Here is a 19,260-nt window from a genome sequence, read left to right on the forward strand (position 1 = left end):
CTAAGAAAAAATAAATCTGACTGTAACTTGCTTTCCTCTTGTATTTTGGTTTTGAGAAAGCGATGATTGAAACCAAATTTTAGGAATTATCTGTAGTGCAGGTAACATTTGTTTATTTCATATTTAACTCAAAACTTTGGTTTGACAATAAGTTGTAGAACTTATTGTCAAACCATTTTTATTGTTGCATTTACGTTAGGAGATAAATCAGAAACTGGAAATTATAGACCTATTAGCTTGTTATCCCACATCTACAAGTTCTTCACAAGGGTCATTACTAAAAGATTAGAAAGAATACTTGATGAGAATCAACTGAAAGAGCAAGCTGGCTTTAGGATAGGATTCTCAACTATGGATCACCTTCACATAATATCACAGCTAATGGAGAAAGCAAATGAATATAAAACACCATTGTGCCTGGCATTTGTGGATTATGAAAAGGCATTTGACAAAACATAAGGCGATGTTTCGGGCACTAGAAAGACAAGGCATAGATACCCCATATATTATGATATATATCTCGGAAGTTGTTTACTGCTGCCCTTGAGGAAGCTTTCAGAAGATTAGACTGGTTGCAGAAAGGAGTCAGTGTGAATGGAGAGTACCTAAGCCATTTACAATTTGCAGATGATATTGTGGTCATAAGCCAAGATCTCAAAGAATTAGAGGAAAATCTTAATCAGTTATGCAGAGTTAGTAAGGATTTTGGACTAAAGATGAATATGGCTAAAACAAGAATAATGATGAACAAGTATGCCACGGAAAGGGAAATAATGATTGAAGGAGCAGTAATTGAAAAGGTGGAGTCGTATACTTATCTGGGACATGTCATTAGCTGTAATAATGATAAATGGCTTGAAGTCAAGAGAAGAATAAATTTTGGATGGATAGCATTCAGGAAATATAGTCATATACTGAGGAGCAATATCCCAATTTGTCTGAATCATAAAATAATGAACCAATATATACTCCCCACCATGACTTATGGAAATAAAACTTGGGCACTCACCAAAAGAATGGAAGAGAAGCTGAGAACTACATAGCGAAGAATGGAATGAATTATATTGGAAATCAGACTGTTAGATAAGAAGAGAAACACATGGATTAGGCAGCAAACTCAAGTAAAGGACATTCTAATCAAAACTAAAGAACTAAGATGGTCTTGGGCAGGACACATAGCTCGAAGACATGATGACAGATGGACTAAGAGAATAACAGAATGGTACCCAAGGGGAGCTAGAATAAAACCTGGAAGACAACAAGGGAGATGGACAGATGAAATTCATGAGTTTGTGGGTAGTAAATGGATGGCCATTGGTGCCTCCATAGCCAGGTGGCAGGAGCAGCAGTATGTAGCACATGCTTCTTGAATAGACTGGGGTTCGAGCCCATGACCACCAAATACAGAGGATGTGGAAGGTTAGGGAATGACTACCGCATATCCCCAGCCCGGATAAAGGGTGAAGGTTGGTGTTAGAAAGGGCATTCGGCCTTAAAAAGTTCATGGCAAAACTGTAAAAATGCTGACCTCATATATATAATGGGAAAAAGGTGACAACAACAAAAAAAAGGGGGGAAGGGGAAAAAATGGATGGCCATTGCACAAAACAGAAGGAACTGGAAAGTTGCTAGAGAGGCCTTCATCCTGCAGTGGATTGAAAATGGCTGATGATGATGATGCCTCTTCGATTTTTTTTTTTTCCCCTTTTTTTTTAATAGTCAGTGTGTGCATGCACATGCAACATCTTATCAATAAATTTTGTTAATGACAGCATTAGTATTATTATGTTAATACTACATTCATGGCGACTCCATAGCCAGGTGGGCAGGAGTAGCAGTGAGTAGCACACGCTTCTTGATTAGACCGGGGTTCGAGCCCATGACCACCAAATACAGAGGATGCAGAAAGGTCAGGGAATGACCACCGCATATCCCTGGAGCAATATGGCCTTAGTTGCTAATGCTCCTAAAAACTAAATAACAACAACAACAACAACAACAACTACATTCATGTTTAATAATACTCAAGATATGTTTAGTTTAATTTAATAAAATCTTTTTTCAAAATGTTCATTATTTTATATATGTCTATAATGAATTCCCATTGTGTTTAAGTGCCAGAAATATGAACACTCACTTATGTATGGCCTATTATACAGCTCTTGAATGTACCACATATGGTGGAGAAGACCATGAAATTACGGTTTGCTCATACAAAAAAACCCTTTCATTATTATTAATGAAAAGAAAAAAAAAAAAAAAAAAAAGGAGGGGGTGCTATTTACACCATTGAAATTATCGAGCTGTAGTAAGGAAGGGGAAGGGGGGAGAAACCACACCAAATGGAAGTATAGAATAGTCTTTTTTTTTTTTTTTTTTTTTTTTATAAAACACACCCATTTGGCTGATAAATTACTCAAAGCATTTTTGGCTTCATTAATTGCCAAAACCAATAAAAAGCTCATATGAAAGGAGAGAACTGTGGATGTAGAGACTTATCCCACTCAGTTGATTTTAGTTCTCTTCTTCTATCCCTTTTACTTGTTACATGTAATTGATTCAATTTTAAATCTTATATCATTGTTTCACTTATGTTATTTTTTATTACTTCATTAATTTCCATATACTTAAATTTAATTCCATATGTATGGCATTTGCTGGTTGTAACCTCTTATCTCTGGTCTGATAGGGTGTTCATCAGGTCTTCTAAGCTTTCATATTCTCATCAGGTCTTCTAAGCTTTTATGTTCTCATCAGGTCTTCTAAGCTTTCATATTCTCATCAGGTCTTCTAAGCTTTCATATTCTTCATAACTTTAGAACAATTTAAAATTTGATTTTTTACTCATAACTTTCAATATTTTAACTCTTCTGATATTGACTTAAGCAGCGAATCTTACCCAGATGCAACTGCCGGGGTTGAACCACATGCCAGACCGCCATCTGATATTGAAGTTTCTTCTTATTATTATTAGCCATATGTTGCAAGGAAGTATGAGGCTTATGCTGCACTAGCCAAAAAAAAAAAAAAAAAAAAAAAAAAAATTCCCGAGTTACCCTGAGAGAGAGAAATCACCAAGAAAAGAAGATTGATGCTATCCAGCTCAGGATGAGCTGGGTTTGCCACGTCCATACTTATCAGATGTAAGCCCCTGGGTATTTTGATTAGTTTTATGTTTGTTTTTTTGGGCAGTAACAAATTACACTGGTGACCTAAATTCTGTAATCTGTTATTCTTGATTCCTCATTTTCATGGAATGCCTTCTACTTTCATCTCCTTGCTTTCTATCCACTTTCCTCCCCCTTCATTTTTCACACTACTCTCTCTGTATATTCCACTTCCTTTCCTTAAATATCATGGGGCTCCCAAGTTTGCCTGATAGCCCAGTAAGTGTCTTTTCCTGGGTGCAAAATGCCAGGAGGGGCTGGCCCCAAAATTTGCAGGGCCCTGTTCAGGAATCACTATTACAAAACATCCCTGTGAAAAAGGGATGTTTTGTAATAGTGATTTTTAATTTTTTCAAATTTTGCAGTAACTAAAAAATAATTAAATTTAAAAATAATTAATTTAATTTATAAGCTATTTAAGGTTGAAAATAAAATATTTTCATATCATATAAATTATTAATTTTGTGTTACATTATTAAAGATATTATATAATGTAAATTGTTTGCATAAAAAATGTTTTTGTCTTTATAAATATTAATTTCTTAAAAATTGTCAGTGTACCTAAGTAGCATAAGAACAGTCAATTGTGGTAAGTAATAAAAAAATTATTTTAAAATATTACACATTTTAGTATTTATAATATCACATTAGTAAATGAATAATACAACTCGATCAATTAATAAGTTAATTTCGTAACTCAATTGGCATTTAGATGTATACATATTCTCAACTATAAATGAATGAGTTACCACCTAGCAACTAATTTAACACAAGTTATCAATCATTATACAAAACAGCTCTCAACCCGACAATCACAAAACCTGATTTAACTATCACCTGGAACTTATTTACATTGTTAATGCGCCAATAAAACCCAACCAACCAACTTATTTTCAACATACTTGGTGGTTATACACATGTACAATTGTCAGTCAGCCAGTTTTAGTAAAGTCTAAACCAAAACTTCCAGAACAGCAAATTCAAGCCAACAATTTGTTGGCAGAGCCAAACAGCAGATTCAGCATTACAACACTGGAGCCCTCCATTTATCAACTTATTCAAACAAGACGGCTGAACATTTACGCAGAGAACTTTATTGATGATTAAATAATTTTATATAATTTTATTTATTTATTTTTTTTCCAATTTAACCTTTATAATTAGCATTAGTAGAGGCATATGATGCAAGAAAGCAAGTTTGTACAGCATCAGCCAAAAAAAAAAAATCCTTCCCATTTCACCCATCCATTTGTTTCAAATGTTTGTCTAATTCTGCCTTGAATTTATTTAAGCTGTCAACTTCCACAACGACAGATGTAAGTTTGTTCCAGCAATCAACTACCTACTGGCTAAAGGCAAATTTCCACACATCTATTTGACAACTGTCTTTCCTCAATTTCAGTTTATGCCCCCTGAGGTTTGTAATCTGAGCAAGAGGAAGAATCCCATCAGCATTGAGCCTGCTCAATCCATTCCATGCCTTATACAGTTCAATCAGATCACCTCGCAGATGCCTAGTCTCCAGACACTGCAATTTGCAGAACTTAAGCCTTTCTTCGTAAGAGTTCCTCTCACCAGTCTTGTCACTCTAGCAACTGTACATCCTTCCTAAAATGTGGCTTACAGACCTGTATGCAGTACTCAAGGTGTGTCCTGACCATTGCCTTATACAAGGGGATAATCACCTCCTTATCCCTGCTCACAAAATTCCTGTATATCATTTACAAGATCCCATTACCTACTCTGGCAGCCTGTCTGCACTGCTCAGAAAACTTCATGTCTGACTGCACAATTAACCCCAGGCCTCTTTCATTTTCCACTACCCTGAGTGTAACACCACCAAGTTGGTACATTTCTCTGGGGTTACTGCTACCCATATGCAGTAATTTGCATTTGTCAATGTTAAACTTCAGTTGCCACTTCTCAGTCCATCTGGCCAACTTCTCCAGGCCCTGTTGCAGCAGCATACTGTCATTACTGTTATTAACAACCCTGGCAACCTTTGTATCATCTGCAAACTTTGACATTTAGCTTGATATACATTCATCAATATCATTGATAAATATGCAAATCAACAATGGGTCCAACACCAAACCCTGGGGGGGACACCATTAATAACATTAGTACACGAAGAGCAGTGTCCATTGATTACCACTCAACCAAAGGACTGAGCTATTTTTCAGTATAGTGTGTAATTTCTGTATTGGCCTGGCCACAATTTTAAATTAAAGATACCTAATTAAAATTGTGGCGAGGCCAATATGGAAATTACACACTATACTGAAAAATCACTCAGTCCTTTCCTCGTTCACAACACAAATAAATGACCTGGTATACAACATTTCTTGTGGCGATTGCGACTCGTCTTATCAAGGTTCTAAGCAGTTTCTTCTCAAATTACATGTTAATCAACATGCAGCCTCAGTTCATACCTCTCGTTCAGCAGCGTCAGAATTAGCCTTTCATGCCATTAACGAAAAACATACTTTTTTATTTAACGAGGCTAAAATACTTAGTGTCCAACATATTATACGAGACTATTAATTGCAGAAACTGTTAAAATTAAATCACATGAGAATCCTGTTAATGTTTGCCGGCCATATCTAATCTCTGATTCATGGTCTCTTACACGCATTCTCAAAGACAAATAATCCCTATTTAAGTTTCATGCTCACCCCTATTCGGTAATTTTCATTCCTGTGATCACAACATATGGTCGAAAAGCATTTGTCAGCTTCAGGAAGGAAAATCGTTTTGCAATTTTTTCGTTAAATAAATTTTTACTTGATTTTTAATTTTAATTGCGTTTAAATTGATTTTTGATTGTGTTCAATTGATTTTTTAATTATTTTTGACTGTAATGTAAGTTTGTTTTTTGATTTTTTAAATTGTTGTTTTAATTTCTTCAGAGTATCATATGGAAGTGTTTTACATTTCATATTGAGGTAACTTCTCTTATTCTTTTACAAAAAATTACAATTCCATAGTAAAATAAAGTGCAAACCATGCACTAAAAACAAGATAATCAAGTATTTATCAGTTTATATTTACAAGGCACTAGCAACATTCTCAAATCAAAGTGCAGTCTTTAACCTGTTGTGCAATATTCCTGACAATAAGCCCTTTCCACAATCCTGACATTATTGTGAAACAATCTTCAGTCTCAATGATCAACACTAATAATTCTCTTTCTTCTTTTAAATACACAGTCTGCAAAATCAGACAGTGCAAGAAAGATTTCTCAACTTAGACATTTGTCAGTAACTGTAACTCATTTCTTATGTCCAAATAATACATGCCCCTCAAATGTTATGTGCTCCACAGTCTCTGGAACCCCACATTTACACAAAGGGGAGGCAGCTAGACCGAAGACAAACAACTTAGAGTTCAAGTTGCCATGCCCAGTAAATAAGAAGGATGTACTTAATCCTATGTTAAGCCAAGTCATTTTCTGGTCAGAAAATTCTGATACATTAAGAAAGAATTTATAAGTAAGTCTTCCAAGTTCAGCAACAGACCAGTGCAAATGCTAGTCCATGACAAACTCATTCCTAATTCTAATATTGTCTTCTTTAACTGGAACATATAGGTTTAATGAGAAATTTTCAACCACAGCAGGCAAAGCCTTGTGCCTATGGAATTGTAGGTAATGAAACACCACTTCATAGTGTATTGGAAGTCTTCCGCTAATTATCTAGGCGCCTCCTTAGCCAGGTGGGCAGGAGCAGCAGTGCGTAGCACACGCTTCTTGATAGACTGGAGTTCGAGCCCGTGACTACCAAATACGGAGGATGCGGAAAGGTCAGGGAATGACCACCGCATATCCCGGAGCAATATGGCCTTAGTTGCTAATGCTCCTAAAAACCAAATAACAACAACAGTAATTATCTGCAGTGCAAGAGTTGAAACAGTTCTGCAGTTATGAGATATAGCTAACAGAAAAAAACCACTGAGCTTGTGATAAATATTTCTTAATACTGTAGTTGTTGACCTGATAACCCCAAGCATTTGCTGCATAACAAATAACCGGTATAAATAAGCACTTATAATATAATTTTAATGTTGCTAGTTTAATACTCCAGACGGTTTTGGCAATTCTAATTATTTTCCCAGTAAGCGTTTTGATTTTCTGAACTAAGTATTTAACATGGGAAATAAAAATAAACTTATCATCAATAATAATACTTAAGTATTTGTAATTTCTAATAATTTTTATGGCCTCATTATTTATTCTAACGTTTGATGGTCTGTTAAAGACTCAGATACACCTTTAGGTTCTGAATATGTTTTGTTTTTATTATTGAAATTTCCAATTTGTGAACAATACACTATTCATTAAGGTTACATAAGACATCATTAGCCCACTCCTCCCATTCAGACCTAGAATTACGAAGTATAAGCACTAACAAATCATCAGCATATGCAGCTTTCATGATTTTATCTTGTTGAATAGCAAGCCACCCATCAAGGACCACGTTCCAGCACACAGAGCCCAGAACAGATCCCTGAGTGCAGCTCCTAGTAACAGAATGGCTGATTATTCAAGAGCTAGAGGAAACGGTAACGGAATGATTCTGAAAGTAACTTGATATAAGTCTATAAAGTGGTGCAGAGACCCCAGCCTCCCAGAACCTTGCCAGGATGCTTTGCCACCATAAGGTGTCAAAGGCACCTTTGAAGTCCGGTCAATGCAATGAAATATTTTTGGCTAGCAAGGGCAGTTCATGAGATTTAAAGCAAGAACCAAATGCAGAAGTGTGAAAATTACTGGCGAGGCAGCAAGTGCAGATGCTGAGGTGTCCTCCACAGCATCTGTTTATTCCCTGTTGAGTTTCAGGCCATAATACAGGAGGGTAATTATCTTTCATATCTCATTTTCAGTGTTGATGAAATGGGCCTTTATTGGAAAAAGTTGCCCTCAAGAACCTTCATTGCCCATGAAGAAAAGTCAGCTCCTGGGTTTAAAGAATCAAAAGATAGGCTGGCACTTTTGTTGGGAGCAAATGTGTTAGGCAATTTAAAATTGAAGAATTGAATGTTGGTATACCACTCTGAAACATCGTGTTATGAAAGGGTTAAACAAAGCCATGTTGCCTGTGTTCTGGAAGTCAAACAAGAAGGTTTGGGTGACACAGGACTTCTTCTTGGATTGGTACACTAACTGTTTTTGCCCTACTGTTCTCAAATTCCGCAATGACAAAAATTTACCAACCAAGGCTATTATTTGTTTGGACAATGCTTCTGGACATCCTACAAATCTGGGTGAAGTCAGAACGCCTCTTAAAGTTAACATTGTCTACATGCCCCCCCCCCCCCTAATACAACATCAGTTTTGCAACCCATGGACTAGAGCATAATAGCCACCTTTAAAGCTTATTACCTACAGCAAACATTTACAGAAATGGTAAAAGCTCTAGATATGTTCAATATTATCATCAGAGAATACTGGCAGTCATTTGATATATAATTTTGTTATCCAAGTATATGATATCAATAATTTTGATATCATATACTTGGATTTCAGGAAAGTTTTTGATACTGGTGCACATTAGCATTAGCAGAGGGATATGATGCAAGAAAGCAAGCTTTTTAATTGTCATTAATTATTAATGATGTCACACAGATTGTTCATTTACCTATCAGAATAACAGACAATCCTAACCATATAGACACTCTTAATCTCTTTCTCACAGACAACCCTTCCAAGTACACAGTTGAAATGAGTGGTCCTCTAGACACCTCAGATCATAAATTGGTTATGCACTCTTCTCCAATGGAGCCTTTCTCTCATGGACATTCTCTGCTTTGTGTTGTTTGGCATTACAAGAATGCAAAATGAGATGATCTGCAAAATTTCTATTCTTCTTTTCTAATCAGTAATTGGTTGGATTACTGTTTTAAATCTGCTGACATCATTGTTTGCTCATATCATGTTAGTGAAATTATTGCTGTAAGCATGAAATACTTTATTCACACTCCACCTTAAAATTCATCCTTTATATAAACCTTGGTTTTTCCAATAAATGTACTAAGGCTGTTCAGCATAAGAATGTTGCCTGTTGCAATTATTTTCCATCCAAATCTCCAGGGTTCATTTTCTATTATGCCTAAGCTCTCAACAATTGTGAAGCAGTTATTAATCAGTTCAGACTAGATTTTGAAAAGGCTAAGATTAAAAACTTGCTTCGTGTTTAAATTCTAGGTGAGCATTCTGGTCTCTTACCAAAGCTATTGGCCGAAACTTTAACCCATTTGTACTCCCACCCCTGTTAAAACCTGATGGTTCTATTGCCACCTCAGCTATAAAACCTTGCTAGCATCCTACTTTTTTTCCAACTCTTGTATTGATGATCTTGGTAAACCACCTCTTACCATTCCCAGTACATTTCACTTAATGCCTGTTGTGGTCCTCTGTCAGTAGAATTTTGAATAATCTTCATGCCAAGAAAGCTGCAGGTCCTAATGGTATTTTTCCACTTGTTCTCAAAACCTGTATTCCTGAGCTTACTTTGTGCACCAAAAAAAAAACTGAAACTAAACCAAACCAAACCTGAGCTTACTGCTATTCTTTTTACACTTTCTTATTCTACTGATGTTTTTCTTTTCTGCTTGGAAATTTGCCCATTTCCAGCCAGCTCCAAAAAAAAGAGTGACAAATCCTTTCCATCCAGTTATCGTTCCATTGCACTTACCTGTACTCTTTCTAAAGTAATATTGAAATCCATTAACTGCCCAATCTTAAACAGTCTTGCAACCTTCCATCCATGGTGATGCTACTTGTGCAAACTGTGGTTCTAAAAAATATGCACAAACTGAATGTTCTGCCACATCTCTGCAGTGTTCTAATTGCAAGGCATGTATCCTTTTTTCTCAAAAGTATGTGTTGTTTGGAAACTAGGAAAAATAATTCAAAAATTTAAGATTGAGAATAAAGTAACCTACCTAGTGAGAAAACAAGTAAAATTAATTATGCCATGGCTTACATAAGTATGCACAACTTGGAATTACCAGGCAGTAACAACACAAACAGAGGAGTTGGATTCACCTGATATGTTAGTTGCAGAATGGGCAGATGTGTGCTTTAAAACTATCCTACATCCTCAAAGCGATGTCTAACAGATGAAATAAATAACAACCTGATCATAGGTCCTCAAAAATCACTTCATATGATCAAATAGCAAAGAAACCACAAAGTCTAGACCCCATTGAATCGAAGCAAATTAGAACAGTATGGATACTTAATGATATGGTTGATAAAGATGAAACAGTACTTGATCTCTATGCAAAAGATGTGGAGACAGAATGCTCTATTGTTTTAAACTTTGAAAGAGAAGGTTGGGATTCTGGATGCCCTTTTTTTTTCTCCCATAAATAAAAATAAGGTAAAAATGATTGGCATAAAGCAATCAGCTCATAAAAACAGACAGATTCATCTTTCTCTAGCAAAAAAAAAATAAATAATGCAGCACATCTTACAGTGGAACTGCAGAGATTTATGCAGCAGTATCAATGATCTGTGTGATTTAATCTCCTGATATAACCCAGTAGCTATCTGTTGGCAAGAGAATAATTTAACCCCACAGGTAACTCCAAAGATTAAAAATTATATATTGTTTTGAAAACACAAAAATTTAACTTTCTCCAGCCATGAAGGTGCAGCAGTTCTAATAGACTCAAGAATACCATCCAAACAATCTCTCTTCAAACCTTAATTGAAGCAGTTGTTATTCATATTATTATTCTCAAATTTTCTTTAAATCATCTTTGTATATATCTCACCAAATCATCCATGCACTACCAAAGACCCGGAAGAACTTATAGCAGAAATACTTGCTTTTTTCTGTTTATTGGATGATTTCAAAGGGCACTATCCATTATGGGAATCTGTGCATATGGACAGAAGAGGGCAGATGAGAGAAGCCTTACTCAATCATCAAAACTTAACCTTACTTAACACTGGATCATATTCATACATACATGTATTTCTCAACAGGATCAACCTCAGCTATCAACATTTCTATATGTTCTCCCACTCTATTTCTGTTTATAGAGTGGATTTTGCTACACAACCCACTCAACAGTGATCATTTCCTCTCTAATCTATAAATTACAAACATTGATGTCGTCACACAAGTGGCAACTGAATAACATAGAAATTCTCCAAGAAGGCAGACTGGAAAATTTTCTCTGTAAGAATCTCTTAACATTCAGATTATGCATACTCAATCCATAAATATTTGAACATGTAACAAAGCAAAGCTAGTAGTAGCAACCAAGACAATACCTCAGCAAAAATGTAATGGAAAATGCAAACGATTTGGGGAAATGATGCATGCAGTAGACCTAAAAAAAGGAAGGAATAAAGGAACTTATTTCCCAAAGCATCCTTCAACAGTAAATCATATTAATTACAAAAGACGAAATGCCAAAGCAAGACAAATATGATAAACAGCAAAAAAAGAATTCCTGGATAAATTTTGCCTCTACAATTACTAAAGACATAGGTACCAGATTAATTTGGAAAAAAATCAAAAAACTGAAGGACAAATATCCACCAGCATCCTCCCCCACTTCAATAGTGGGGGAGGATGGGAACAGTGGGGGGGGGGGGATGGGAGACACCTCAGGGAACAGTAAATGCCATTGCAGAAACATTTGATAATGCATCAGCAGTAGCAGTTTATGATTAGTCCAGCATGTCAAAACAACATTATTGTTTTCTGTATTTATAAAGGTATTGCTCAAAACATCAAAGACAGATATTGTGGGGATTTCAGAGACGTGGTGTCACACGGATATAAGGAATGCAGAACTGGAATTTGGGGAGTACAATGTCTACAGAAAGGACAAACAGGATAGGAAGGGAGGAGGGGTTATGCTATTAGTTAAGAAATACATAAAATCCAAGGAAGTGAAGCCAGTCGACATTGCTGGACAGTGCAGTGTCGTCAGTTTGGTGTGACATAAGCATTGGGAGATCAAAATTGAGAGTAGGAGTGTGCTATAGGCCTAATGACTCTGATGAGTATAATAAGAAACTGTACAGGGAAATGGAGTGGGCCAGTAAATCAGAGAGTCTTATAATGGGGGATTTTAATTTCCCAGATATGGACTGGAATTTGGGCGCTGGTCACTCACACACTAGCAAGGCTTTTGTGGATTTACTGGATGATTGTTTTCTACATCAGCATGTTCGGGAGGCAACTAGAGGGAGTAATACTCTTGATTTGATTATCAGTAGTGATTCTTCATGCATTAAGAATGCGCTGGTAAATGAACCACTAGGTGGCAGTGATCACAGTGTGCTGAAGTGGGATTTACTCAAAGAGGTAACTACCATTAGGGGTAAAGGGAAGGGTTATTGCTTTCGTAAAGGCGACTACGATGGACTGGGACGGTATTTAAATTCTATACAGTGGGACCAACTGATGATGTTACCAACAGCAAATTCAAAATGGGAAGCATTCAAAGAACTTATCTTGGAAGCTACTAGGCTTTACATACCAACTAAGAAATATTGTTCAAGGTTTAGGCCTAAGTGGATGTCAGATGAACTAATGAGACATATGGCAGAGAAGAAAAATGCATGGGATACATACAAATTAACACGTGACACAGAAGCCTATGATAGATACAAGTTGATCTGTAACCAAGTTACAAAGGAGGTTAGGCAGGCGAAGGCAGATTACGAGAAATCTTTGGCAAAGGATGCAAAGAAAAACAGCAAACAGTTCTTTACTTATGTAAACTCTAGAAGGAAGGGGATGAATCAGATTGGTCCACTTGATATCGATGGGTCAACTGTTGATGATCCTGCTCAGGTAGCTAACAAACTGAATGAATATTTTGCATCGACATACACACATGAGGAGTTATTCAGCGAGGGGAATGCCAGAGGTGTATTCATCTCTGGCAGTAAGCTAGAGAATCTTGTAATAACTGAGAGTAAAGTGGAGGAGAAATTGTTGAAGATAAATACAAGAAAGGCACCTGGGGTGGATGGGATCTATCCAGTTATATTAAAGGAGGCAGCAAAGGAAGTAAGCAAACCCTTAGCCATAATTATGAGAGCTTCCTTGGACTCAGGGGAAGTATCCATGGGCTGGAGATGTGCAAATGTTACCCCAATTCACAAAGGAGGATCAAAGGGTGACACAAGTAATTATAGACCTGTTAGTTTAACTTCTGTTCCTGGAAAATTAATGGAGGCACTGGTTAAAGAAGCACTGCAGGATCATTTAGACAAGACTTCAGTTATAGCTCAGACACAGCATGGTTTTGTTAAGGGGAAGTCTTGCCTGACCAATTTGATTGGATACTATGATGCAGTCAGAAAAGAACTGGATGCAGGGAATAACTTTGATATTATATACTTGGATCTTAGAAAGGCTTTTGATACTGTTGCACATGGAAGACTGCTGCACAAATTGGAGCAGTGTGGCATTGGAGGCAAATTGCTGCTATGGATAAAGGGGTGGTTGAGGGGCAGAAGACAGAGAGTGGTAATCAATGGACACTGCTCATCGTGGACTAATGTTATTAGTGGAGTCCCTCAGGGTTCAGTATTGGGTCCATTATTGTTTTCTGTATTTATAAATGATATTGATGATGGTATATCAGGCTTAATGTCCAAGTTTGCAGATGATACGAAGGTTGGCAGGGTTGTCAAGGACACTACTGACACTATGCTACTGCAACAGGATCTGGAAAGGTTGAACAGATGGGCTGAGAGGTGGCAATTGAAGTTTAACATTGACAAATGTAAAGTACCACAAATGGGAAACAGCAACCAAAGAGCACTGTATCAACTCTGTGGTACTACACTGACAGTGGTAGAGAATGAAAGGGACCTGGGGGTGGTTGTGCAGGCAGATATGAAGTTTTCTGAGCAGTGCAGACAGGCTGCAAGAGTAGCTCATGGTGTATTGTCGATGATATATAGGAATTTTTCTAGCAGGGATAAGGAGGTGATTATTCCCTTGTATAAGGCAATGGTCAGACCACACCTAGAGTACTGTATACAGGTCTGGAAGCCTCATTTCAAGAAGGATGTAGAGATGCTGGAACGAGTACAGAGAAGGGCAACAAGATTATGGGCTTGGCAAACCCAGGGTCCTGAGCTGGATATCATCATTCTTCTCTTTCTTGGTGATTTGGAAACTAGGCACCGGCAAAGTGATCTGATAGAGTTGTATAAAGCCTTGAATGGTTTGAGCATGCTCAATGCTGATGGGATTCTTCCTCTTGCTCAGAATAATCACCTGAGAGGGCATAAATTCAAATTGCGAAAAGATAGATGTAGGATAGACGTGAGGAAATTTGCCTTTAGCCAGCGGGTGGTTGGTTGGTGGAATAGACTTCCATCCCTTGTCGTGGAAGTTGATAGCCTAAATAAGTTTAAGGCTCAGCTGGACAGGTATTTCGAACGAACAGAGGGGTGAAGTGGAAGTGGTTATTTTTTATTTATTTATTTATTTTATTTTATTTTTTTTTTTGGCTGATGCTGCATAAGCTTGCTCTCTTGCATCAAATGCCTCTACTAATGCCAATGCTAACTTTTTAACTGTATACAATGTAAAAGATAATGAAAATAATTATGGAATTAAATGTTTATTGCATAAAACAGCAGTTCCCAAATTGTGTGCCGCGGAATATTTTAAATTTTCAAGGGAAACACAGCGATACTCGACATCTGTCGGACACCGCGCGAACTACCAGCTTGAGGTAGTTCACAGTTTCACCATTTCTTATTAAGTTGTTTGGACCTAACTACTAAACGGAACTGTTAGGTATTTCTTTTGGTCTGGGTGCGCCTTGAAAAAATTACTGAGACACTAAGGGCACCGTGAACCGAGAAAGTTTGGGAACTTCTGACATAAAATACACAATGAAGAAATGACTGTTGCGGAAATATTTGAACAGTGTTGTCTTTCTCTTTTCATCAATCAATTTCCGATAGCCGATAACAATCTTCTCTGATCCCTGGTGAAAAAAATATCACAGAGAACCTCAAACCTTTTGTTTGCGGTTCTCTGCTGTACAAAAGATTTCATCTAATTCTTTTACCGTTATCTTCTTCGCGGTAATATTTTCATCTGGCTCATTTAAAAATTTGAATTTTTATGCAAGTGTGCATTGACTTTATTAGTAAGAGACAAACAAGTAACACGTCTTCTTCCGATGGTTGATGGAACACACCGAGGCAGGCAGCCGGCAAACGTTTGTTTATTGACCGTACAACTCGCGGTAAGCTTAACGCGCGATTCAAATCTTTTTCAACTATCGCATAAAAAAAAAAAAAGATCGCGTTAACTGGAAATTTGCATTGTGTAAAGTGGTATGATTTTTCAAATAGCGTAAACTGAAAATCGCATTAATCGAACTTGCGTTATGCGAGGCCTGGCTGTACATTATGTTAAGGCATTAAATGAAATAGCCTTAGAATCACTATTGATCTTTTATATAGAATTCTATTGAAAAATTCATATCCACAATCCTGGAGCCATTCCTTTGTTTTAGCCTTCCCCAAACCTGGAAAAGATCAGTCTACATAACTACTGACTAATAATCCTTACCAGCTGCTTAAGCAAATTATTGGAAAGATTAGTGGTTCATAAGCAGCTTACGTGGTTACTAGAAACAGAACATCTCATCAGGAACAATCAATATGACTTCTGCCAAAATATATGTGCCCTGGATGTGATGATCAAAGCAGAGGCAAACATCCATAATGCTTTCATTAGAAAAAAACATCTAGTTATGGGTAAGTCTTGATGTAGAAAAAGCATTTGAAACTATTTAAAGATATGACATCCTTTGAGACTTTCATATCCATGTGGACATTTACTTCTCCTTATACAAAGCTTTTACTTTGTAGTACTATCCAAGTATGTTACAAAAATGTACTATTTTATTCATATGGTCAAGAGGAAGGTGGTCTGTACTCAGTGCTACTTTGTTCCCTATTCATGTAAATAACATGACAAGGATATTCCAAATATCGTGGATACATATTTATACCCAGACGACTTCATTGCATTATCATTTCATTTGCAAAATATGCACTCCAAGGAGAGACAACTTCTCAAACTACAATAAACAAAATAAGTTTTTGGAATGGACAAAACGACTATTGCTTCTCTGAACAGAAATCTATGATTATCCATTTCTGCAAAAAGTGTGGCATGCACTCAGAACCCAAGCCATGATTGAAAGCTTATCTGTTTTCAATTACCAACCCTATCCAGGTTTATTTTCTAGAATTAGGAGTGAGTTTATTTTCTAGCAGTAGGCCTAAAAAGGTTTAATGCTAGAAGATAAACTCAATTCTACTACACATATAACATATTTGGGTACTCAATGTCTAAAAAAATGAAGCATACTTAAAAGTATTTCAGCAACAACAAGGGCTGCTGATCATTATACCCTGTTACATATATATTGTGTAGGATATTGTGTATTGTATTGCATTTTAGTGTAATATCAAATGTTTGCAGACCTTTCTGGAACAGGACATGATCCAGCCGAGGGGAATGTCTTTGTGTTTAGTTTAGTTTAGATTTCAATTTTATTGGTGCATTAGCATCTAAGGCTATTATGTGCCAGGACATAATTATACAAGTTTAGAAAAAAAATATATATATATAAGTAAATTCTATTAATCTTTGAAAAAAGGTTACCAGATTACCATTATGTGATTGTGACAAGGTAACCTTTTTTTCAAAGATTACCTCGTCACAGTCGTATAATGATAAAAAGCGGTATACGTATTAAAAATATATATATATTCAGAATTTTATATACATTTATATAAATTAATAAGGTGCAAAAATTTAAAAACAGCAGACAACTCAGTCAAATGGATAAAGGGGAAAAATGGATGTTTCTCAAATCTGGACACTCAAAATGTGTCTAATAGATAAAACTGTTACAGGTTTCACATATAAGAGTGTCCTCAGCAAAGACGAATGCGTCAGATGACTGTGTCCTGTGTGGGTCCAGGCAAGAACAACTTCCTCCTTATGGTTCCTATGCAGACTAGACTAGACTGCCACAGTTCAATTACAGGCTTTATACAAATCAATTTATTTGTAGTCTGTCTATTCCATGAATCCTATCATTGGGAGTTTATCTTTTGGTGTGTTATTTTCCTAAAGTCTGTACAGGGGACTGACAGGCAACAATTATTAGTGGAGCTTGCTGATTTAGCTGCAGTATCATCCAAATCATTTCCCTTAATCTTAATGTGGCTGGGAATCCAGCAGAAGTGGATATCACATTCATGTTCATGGCTAGAGTGGATCTTCTGTTGGATTTCAGAACTGGATGAGGATTTTATCTCATTGATAATAAAGCCTGTAAGACTCTCAGCGACTCAGAACTGTTGAACTATAAAATGAACTGTTGGTGTTGGTTTACTAATGTGATCCAAGGATAAATCTATAGCGTGCAGCTCTGCATTTAATATGCTGCTTTCAGGGAGAATCTGCTCTGATTTAGTGGTGTCTGGAAAGAGCAGTAAATCCTACCTATGATTCCGACTTCGAGCTGTTTGTGTAAAGCCGCGAAGCAGAATGTTTAGCTCAGTGTGCTGAATAGAGCTGCAAGTGGACAGATGATGGAGTATCTGACATTCCCCAGATTTTAAGGGAAAAGTCATATGCTGGAATGTGAGCATGCCAGGGTAGAAGTGACTACTTTTGTGTTGTCTCTGTGTGTGCTAGGTAGAGAGATTGTGAGGAAATTAGGCACCAGCTCAGCATTTTTGATGGGCATTTATGAGAGTATGAAGAGTAGGGTAGATGCCCACAAAGCAATTGAAATAGGAACCCCAAGGTCTTAGCTGCTCAACTCAATGCCAGAACGCACACTTGTTCATCGAGTAACATGGCTGCAATCTCCAAGGCAGAATGCACTGGTCCCAAAGGAGTGATTATTGTCGGGGACTCTATTGTCAGGGAAATGGGAAATATGTTGTGCAAGAAGGATAGGTAGAAGAGGACCAGGGTATATCTTCCAGGGGCAAAAGTGAGATGATGGAGCAGATATCATCTTTTAAGGGCAGAAAAGGTGATATTTTGTACAAATAGGCACTAGTGGTATTAAGAGTAGATCTGAGGATCTCTTCAACAAGTACAGGGGAATGTTTAGAAAATGTTGCGAGTTAGGATTGAATTTGAAAATGTCTGCAGTTCTGCCCAGATATGATAGAAGGAAGTACATGTTGAGAGCCTTATCAATCAATTCTGCCCTGGGGAGAATGTGCAAGGCTCATAGGGTAGAATTGTGCGGTGTTGCATCTACATTCACACATGAGAAATTCTGTGAGGGAGTGGAGGCCATAAGTTTATCAAACTCTAACAGGGAGCTAAATGATTTTGTAATAACTTAGAACAAAGTGGAGGAGAAATTGTTGAAGTTAAATATAAAAATGACACATGGAGTGGATGGGATCTATCCAGGTATATTAAAGGAGGTAGCAAAGGAAGTAAGCAAACCCTTAGCCATAATTATGAGAACATTTTTGGATTCAGGGGAGGTTCCTATGGACTGGAGATGTGCAAATATAAGCCAAATTCATAAAGGGATGTAAAAAAAATAGGTGACATGATGAGTAATTACACACCTGTTAGTTTAATGTCTCTTCCAGGGGAAATAATGGCATCACTGGTTAAAGAAGTAATGGAGGACCATCTGGACAAGCATGCAATTACACCGCAAACACAGCATGGATTTGTTAAGTAGTAGCCCTGTCTGTTTAACCAATCAGATAGGTTACTATGATGCAGTGACCAAGGAACTGGATGCAAAATATAATTTTGACATGACTCATGTAATTGGATTTCAGGAAGGCTTTTGATACAATTGTACATAGAAGACTGCTGTACAAACTGGAGCAATGTGGCATTAAGGGCAAGTTACTTCTATGGATAAAGGGATGGTTAAGTGGAAAAAGATAGAGCATTGTTATCAATGGGTACTACTCTTCATGGACTAATGTTTTAGTAGAGTTGCCCTGGGTTCAATGCTTGCTGGGCCATTGTTGTTGTCAATAATTATAAAAGATATTGATGAAGGTATATCATTCTTAATG

At 36.9% G+C, this 19,260-nt stretch overlaps 1 protein-coding gene across 2 annotated transcripts in view; it reads left to right on the plus strand.

Annotated features, from left to right (window-relative positions):
* Nucleotides 1-19,260, plus strand: part of LOC150076375 (protein kinase C, brain isozyme-like) — an 847,829-nt gene that overhangs the window by 652,616 nt on the left and 175,953 nt on the right. The window lies entirely within an intron of this gene.

This window comes from Mastigoproctus giganteus, chromosome 13 (assembly GCF_048544385.1).
Source record: "Mastigoproctus giganteus isolate SK-2022 chromosome 13, ASM4854438v1, whole genome shotgun sequence".
Taxonomy (NCBI): domain Eukaryota; kingdom Metazoa; phylum Arthropoda; class Arachnida; order Uropygi; family Thelyphonidae; genus Mastigoproctus; species Mastigoproctus giganteus.